The sequence below is a fragment of the Staurois parvus genome, unplaced genomic scaffold (genome assembly GCF_062004578.1).
Source record: "Staurois parvus isolate SC_StPar_1 unplaced genomic scaffold, SC_StPar_1.0 ptg003969l, whole genome shotgun sequence".
NCBI classification, from domain to species: Eukaryota; Metazoa; Chordata; class Amphibia; order Anura; family Ranidae; genus Staurois; species Staurois parvus.
The window spans coordinates 1,921-10,351 of NW_028321764.1; the positions used below are offsets into that span (position 1 = coordinate 1,921).

Genomic DNA, 8,431 nt, shown 5'->3' on the forward strand with positions numbered 1-8,431 from the left:
CCATAGAGTGGGTGGGGACAGATGCCATAGAGTGGGAGGGGACAGACTCCACAGAGTGGGCGGGGACAGATGCCACAGAGTGGGCGGGGACAGATGCCATAGAGTGGGTGGGGACAGACGCCATAGAGTGGGCGGGGACAGACGCTATAGAGTGGGCGGGGACAGACGCCATAGAGTGGGCGGGGACAGACTCCATAGAGTGGGCGGGGACAGACTCCATACAGTGGGCAGGGACAGACTCCATAGAGTGGGCGGGGACAGACGCTATAGAGCGGGCGGGGACAGACTCCACAGAGTGGGCGGGGACAGACTCCACAGAGTGGGCGGGGACAGACGCTATAGAGTGGGCGGGGACAGACGCTATAGAGTGGGTGGGGACAGACTCCATAGAGTGGGAGGGGACAGACTCCACAGAGTGGGCGGGGACAGATGCCACAGAGTGGGCGGGGACAGATGCCATAGAGTGGGTGGGGACAGACGCCATAGAGTGGGTGGGGACAGACGCTATAGAGTGGGCGGGGACAGACGCCATAGAGTGGGCGGGGACAGACGCCATAGAGTGGGCGGGGACAGACGCCATAGAGTGGGCGGGGACAGGCTCCATAGAGTGGGCGGGGCCAGACTCCACAGATTGGGCGGGGACAGACGCCATAGAGTGGGCGGGGAAAGACGCCATAGAGTGGGCGGGGACAGACTCCATAGAGTGGGCGGGGACAGACTCCATAGAGTGGGCGGGGACAGGCGCTATAGAGTGGGCGGGGACAGACACCAGAGAGTGGGCGGGGACAGACTCCACAGAGTGGGCGGGGACAGACTCCACAGAGTGGGCGGGGACAGACGCCACAGAGTGGGTGGGGACAGACGCTATAGAGTGGACGGGGACAGACTCCATAGAGTGGGCGGGGACAGACGCCATAGAGTGGGCGGGGACAGACGCCATAGAGTGGGCGGGGACAGACTCCACAGAGTGGGCGGGGACAGACTCCATAGAGTGGGCGGGGACAGACTCCATAGAGTGGGCGGGGACAGACTCCATAGAGTGGGCGGGGACAGACGCTATAGAGTGGGCGGGGACAGACTCCATAGAGTGGGCGGGGACAGACGCTATAGAGTATGCGGGGACAGACTCCATAGAGTGGGCGGGGACAGACTCCATAGAGTGGGCGGGGACAGACTCCATAGAGTGGGCGGGGACAGACTCCATAGAGTGGGTGGGGACAGACTCCATAGAGTGGGCGGGGACAGACTCCATAGAGTGGGTGGGGACAGACACCATAGAGTGGGCGGGACAGACACCATAGAGTGGGCGGGGACAGACTCCATAGAGTGGGCGGGGACAGACTCCATAGAGTGGTCGGGGACAGACTCCATAGAGTGGGTGGGGACAGACTCCATAGAGTGGGCGGGGACAGACGCTATAGAGTGGGCGGGACAGACAGCATAGAGTGGGCGGGGACAGACTCCACAGAGTGGGCGGGGACAGATGCCATAGAGTGGGCGGGGACAGACTCCATAGAGTGGGCGGGGACAGACGCTATAGAGTGGGCGGGGACAGACTCCACAGAGTGGGCGGGGACAGACTCCACAGAGTGGGCGGGGACAGACGCTATAGAGTGGGAGGGGACAGACGCTATAGAGTGGGTGGGGACAGACTCCATAGAGTGGATGGGGACAGATGCCATAGAGTGGGAGGGGACAGACTCCACAGAGTGGGCGGGGACAGATGCCACAGAGTGGGCGGGGACAGATGCCATAGAGTGGGTGGGGACAGACGCCATAGAGTGGGCGGGGACAGACGCTATAGAGTGGGCGGGGACAGACTCCATAGAGTGGGCGGGGACAGACGCCATAGAGTGGGCGGGGACAGACGCCATAGAGTGGGCGGGGACAGACTCCATAGAGTGGGCGGGGACAGGCGCTATAGAGTGGGCGGGGACAGACGCCATAGAGTGGGCGGGGACAGACGCTATAGAGTGGGCGGGGACAGACTCCATAGAGTGGGCGGGGACAGACTCCACAGAGTGGGTGGGGACAGATGCCATAGAGTGGGCGGGGACAGACTCCATAGAGTGGACGTGGGACAGACGCTATAGAGTGGGCGGGAACAGACTCCACAGAGTGGGCGGGGACAGACTCCACAGAGTGGGCGAGGACAGACGCTATAGAGTGGGCGGGGACAGACGCTATAGAGTGGGTGGGGACAGACTCCATAGAGTGGGCGGGGACAGATGCCATAGAGTGGGAGGGGACAGACTCCACAGAGTGGGCGGGGACAGATGCCACAGAGTGGGCGGGGACAGATGCCATAGAGTGGGTGGGGACAGACGCCATAGAGTGGGCGGGGAGAGACGCTATAGAGTGGGCGGGGACAGACTCCATAGAGTGGGCGGGGACAGACGCCATAGAGTGGGCGGGGACAGACTCCATAGAGTGGGCGGGGACAGACGCCATAGAGTGGGCGGGGACAGACTCCATAGAGTGGGCGGGGACAGACTCCATAGAGTGGGCGGGGACAGACTCCACAGAGTGGGCGGGGACAGACTCCACAGAGTGGGCGGGGACAGACGCTATAGAGTGGGCGGGGACAGACTCCACAGAGTGGGCGGGGACAGACTCCACAGAGTGGGCGGGGACAGATGCCATAGAGTGGGCGGGGAAAGACGCCATAGAGTGGGCGGGGACAGACTCCATAGAGTGGGCGGGGACAGACTCCATAGAGTGGGCGGGGACAGACGCCATAGAGTGGGCGGGGACAGGCGCTATAGAGTGGGCGGGGACAGACGCCATAGAGTGGGCGGGGACAGACTCCACAGAGTGGGCGGGGACAGACTCCACAGAGTGGGCGGGGACAGACGCCACAGAGTGGGTGGGGACAGACGCTATAGAGTGGGCGGGGACAGACTCCATAGAGTGGGCGGGGACAGACTCCACAGAGTGGGCGGGGACAGACTCCACAGAGTGGGCGGGGACAGACTCCATAGAGTGGGCGGGGACAGACTCCATAGAGTGGGCGGGGACAGACGCTATAGAGTGGGCGGGGACAGACTCCATAGAGTGGGCGGGGACAGACTCCATAGAGTGGGCGGGGACAGACGCTATAGAGTGGGCGGGGACAGACTCCATAGAGTGGGCGGGGACAGACTCCATAGAGTGGGCGGGACAGACACCATAGAGTGGGCGGGGACAGACTCCATAGAGTGGTCGGGGACAGACTCCATAGAGTGGGTGGGGACAGACTCCATAGAGTGGGCGGGGACAGACTTCATAGAGTGGGTGGGGAAAGACGCTATAGAGTGGGCGGGACAGACACCATAGAGTGGGCGGGGACAGACTCCATAGAGTGGGCGGGGACAGACTCCATAGAGTGGGCGGGGACAGACGCTATAGAGTGGGCGGGGACAGACTCCATAGAGTGGGCGGGGACAGACTCCATAGAGTGGGTGGGGACAGACTCCATAGAGTGGTTGGGGACAGACTCCATAGAGTGGGTGGGGACAGACTCCATAGAGTGGGCGGGGACAGACTCCATAGAGTGGGCGGGGACAGACTCCATAGAGTGGGTGGGGACAGACTCCATAGAGTGGTCGGGGACAGACTCCATAGAGTGGGAGGGGACAGACTCCATAGAGTGGGTGGGGACAGACTCCATAGAGTGGGCGGGGACAGACTCCATAGAGTGGGCGGGGACAGACTCCATAGAGTGGTCGGGGACAGACTCCATAGAGTGGTCCGGGACAGACTCCATAGAGTGGGCGGGGACAGACTCCATAGAGTGGGCGGGGACAGACGCTATAGAGTGGGCGGGGACAGACTCCATAGAGTGGGCGGGGACAGACTCCATAGAGTGGGCGGGGACAGACTCCATAGAGTGGTCGGGGACAGACTCCATAGAGTGGGTGGGGACAGACTCCATAGAGTGGGCGGGGACAGACTCCATAGAGTGGTCGGGGACAGACTCCATAGAGTGGGTGGGGACAGACTCCATAGAGTGGGCGGGGACAGACTCCATAGAGTGGTCGGGGACAGACTCCATAGAGTGGGAGGGGACAGACTCCATAGAGTGGGCAGGGACAGACGCTATAGAGTGGGCGGGGACAGATGCCATAGAGTGGGCGGGGACAGACACCATAGAGTGGGCGGGGACAGACTCCATAGAGTGGTCTGGGACAGACTCCATAGACTGGGCGGGGACAGACGCTATAGAGTGGGCGGGGACAGACTCCATAGAGTGGTCGGGGACAGACTCCATAGAGTGGTCGGGGACAGACTCCATAGAGTGGTTGGGGACAGACTCCATAGAGTGGGCGGGGACAGACTCCATAGAGTGGTCGGGGACAGACTCCATAGAGTGGGTGGGGACAGACTCCATAGAGTGGGCGGGGACAGACTCCATATCCGTGTCACCATCTCTTTGTTCTCACCAGATGATCCTCCTCTGGGAATGTGAACAGAACCCGTCCTCGAAGTCCTGGCTGGATTTTGGTTCCTGTTTCCTTCGTCTGGTCCGCAGACTTCTGAAATGTTCCAGGCAACGCTTCCTGCGCCATTTTTTTGTCCGACGGGCCAATCTGCTGAAATACGCCGATGCCAACCATCTGGACAACCTCGCTGACAAACTGGCCCGCTTCCTGCAGAGGCCCTCCCTGGACATGGCTTCATTGGATGGCCTCTCTAATTGTTAGAGACGGTCCCTACAGAGCAAGGAAGGTGAGGCATCCACACCGTGAACTGATAGCCCCTCCCCCTCATCTCAGGACATGAAGAGACCCCCAAGGGCCCCTCTAGCACAGTACAAGGAGGACATAGTCTACTCAGGAGCAGTAGACATTGGATTGTCTATGGGCTTCTCCAACCTACATCCCCGACTCGTTCCAGGAGTCTCTCAGGATCCTCAGTAGATGGCCTTCCATTGCGGCACACAGAGGAACCATGTTAGATGTTGAGATGGATTGCAATGGTCACCGGAGAGCCAGATCTGTGCCAAGGTTGTACTTCGGGGAGGACTTACCTTCCGACTCTACAGCCCAACGCAGATCCGTATTGGAGGAAGTATCGAAGCAACGCACCACCTTGGAGGGGCATCGTAGTTCTAGATGAATCTGTAACTCAAGTCTATGGATGGTGGGACACATGACCATAAATGATAACAATGTGGTCTATGATGCCTACCGATGGTCAGAGAGGGAACTGCATTACCAACCAGAGACATGTGGCCGCCTCTGCACATAACGCCAAGCGCCCGGAAGAATAAGGGCCGAGTCCCCTTTCCGGATGTTGTGATTGGTCGAACATTCCTGCATTCTGATCCCTCGAGTATTCTATATCTGGTACTTTGTACAGCGCCATGGCAGATGAGGGCAGCATGTAAAATAAAACATGTCACCCCGGTTTTTCCTCACCACCCATTGGGGAGGTTCAGCTCACTGTTGTATTGGAGGAAATGCTGGTGAGGAATATGGACCTTGGGACAATGGACTGTGGGCTTCATACCCAACTTCCTTAGTATGAAGGTATCCCACCCTAGCCGTAATTTAGCCTGGATGCTGAGGTTGTATGTGTGAGGAAGTCATAATCTCACCATCGTATCTGAGCCAACAGGGCCCCTTCCTAGAGGAGCTGTCTCATCACCAAGGAACAATGGGCCCATGGACGGGACACTGGGATATTTCCCTCATGGCTGCCATGGCAGAAACAGACCTGCTGGTTATTTTATCTGGATGGGGAGGCTGGACATCTGTGGACGGGGGAAGTCCTATATCACCAACTGCTCTACAGAGCCAACCGGTGATGTCTTCGGAGTCTGGACCGAGGATTGATGGCCCATGGGCTAGGCACCAGGCTTCCTTCATAAACATATATTTTCATCATAGCTGCCATGAAAGGGACAGACCTGCTGGTTAATTAGCCTGGATGGTGAGACTGTATGGGGGGGGGGGGTTGTATCTCATCAAATGCTCTATGGCGCCAACAGGTCTCCAGACCAAGGAATGATGGCCCATGGATTGGACACAAGGCTACCTTAATAAAGGGATATTTCCCCATAGCCGCCATGGCAAGGACAGACCTGCTGGTTAATTAGCCTGGATGGTGAGACTGTATGGGGGGGGGGGGTTGTATCTCATAGAATGATCTATGTAGCCAACAGGTCTCCAGACCAAGGAATGATGGCCCATGGACTGGACACCAGGCTACCTTAATAAAGGGACATTTCCCCATAGCTGCCATGGCAAGGACAGACCTGCTGGTTAATTAGCCTGGATGGTGAGACTGTACGGGGGGGGGGGGGGGTTGTATCTCATAGAATGATCTATGTAGCCAACAGGTCTCCAGCCTGAGGAACGATGGCTAATGGACTGGACACCAGGCTACCTTATTACAGAGATATTTCCCCATAGCCACCATGGCAAGGACAGACCTGCTGGTTAATTAGCCTGGATGGTGAGACTGTACGGGGGGGGGGGGGGTTGTATCTCACCGAATGATCTATGGCGCCAACAGGTCTCCAGCCTGAGGAACGATGGCCCATGGATTGGACACAAGGCTACCTTAATAAAGGGATATTTCCCCATAGCCACCATGGCAAGGACAGACCTGCTGGTTAATTAGCCTGGATGGTGAGACTGTACGGGGGGGGGGGGGGTTGTATCTCATAGAATGATCTATGTAGCCAACAGGTCTCCAGCCTGAGGAACGATGGCCCATGGACTGGACACCAGGCTACCTTATTACAGGGATATTTGACTGCTCTACAAAGCCAATGGGAGCCCTTCATAGAGGTGCCGTCATCTCTCTGCCGGTGTTGTGATTTGATAAATGATCTCCGAAAACCAAGAAATCTATAAATGTAATAAAAAGTACATTGTAACCCCGATCTGTCCGTATCCTTCACCCTTCACCAACACCAGACCTCCACCAACCCGCACGGTCCATCCAAACCGACCAGAGAACGCCCAACACCCTCACTAGGTGGAGTCTTGAAGTGATTTTCTCCCCCCCTCCCCCACATTCCACTTGCAGGGTATCTACAAACTCTTCTCTATGTAGGTGAATTATGTCATATATTAAAAATAAAAATCATAAATGCAAAAATGTCTAAAATGAACTAAACGACCCGAATTCGGTGATGGTCAGCTGACTTGACATCGCTGATGTCACCAAAAGGCCCCACATAATGTTCAGAGTATGAAATGCTACAGAGAATGGACATCCTATGGTAGACGGTCAGAGACAGACCACAGGAGGGAGGAGACTTGGGACGTGCTTGAGGCTGGTGACGTGTCTGGCAACTGCCTGGAGACTGGGAACATGCCTGGAGACTGGCAACTGCCTGGAGACTGGGAACTGCCTGGAGACTGGGAACATGCCTGGAGACTGGGAACATGCCTGGAGACTGGGAACATGCCTGGAGACTGGGAACTGCCTGGAGACTGGGAACTGCCTGGAGAGACACCCAGAAATTGGGAACGCTTCAAGAGATGCTCAGAGACAGGGATATGCTTCAGGGGATGCCAAGAGACTGGGGATGCTCTTTGGGAGACTCCTAGAGATTGGGGACACACCTCGGGAGACTCCCAGAGATCGGGGACACACCTCGGGAGACTCCCAGAGATCGGGGACACACCTCGGGAGACTCTCAGAGATCGGGGACACACCTCGGGAGACTCCCAGAGATCGGGGACACACCTCAGGAGACTCTCAGAGATCGGGGACACACCTCGGGAGACTCCTAGAGATTGGGGACATACCTCGGGAGACTCTCAGAGATCGGGGACACACCTCGGGAGACTCTCAGAGATCGGGGACACACCTCGGGAGACTCTCAGAGATCGAGAACACACCTCGGGAGACCCCCAGAGATTGGGGACTTACCTCGGGAGACTCCTAGAAATTGGGGACACACCTCGGGAGACACTCAGAGATTGGGGACACACCTCGGGAGACCCCCAGAGATCGGGGACACACCTCGGGAGAATCTCAGAGATTGGGGACACACCTCGGGAGACACTCAGAGATTGGGGACACACCTCGGGAGACTCTCAGAGATCGGGGACACACCTCGGGAGACTCCTAGAGATTGGGGACACACCTCGGGAGACACTCAGAGATCGGGGACACACCTCGGGAAACTCTCAGAGATTGGGGACACACCTCGGGAGACTCCTAGAATTTGGGGACACACCTCGGGAGACTCTCAGAGATTAGGGACACACCTCGGGAGCCTCCTAGAGATTGGGGACACAACTCGGGAGACTCTCAGAGATCGGGGACACACCTCGGGAGACTCTCAGAGATTGGGGACACACCTCGGGAAACTCTCAGAGATTGGGGACACACCTCGGGAGACTCCTAGAATTTGGGGACACACCTCGGGAGACTCTCAGAGATTGGGGACACACCTCGGGAGACTCTCAGAGATTGGGGACACACCTCG

General features: G+C 57.8%; 1 pseudogene; it reads right to left on the reverse strand.

Moving 5' to 3' along the window:
• Positions 1-3,572: 3,572 nt before the first annotated feature.
• Positions 3,573-4,547, reverse strand: LOC149427146 (uncharacterized; annotated as a pseudogene).
• Positions 4,548-8,431: the final 3,884 nt, after the last annotated feature.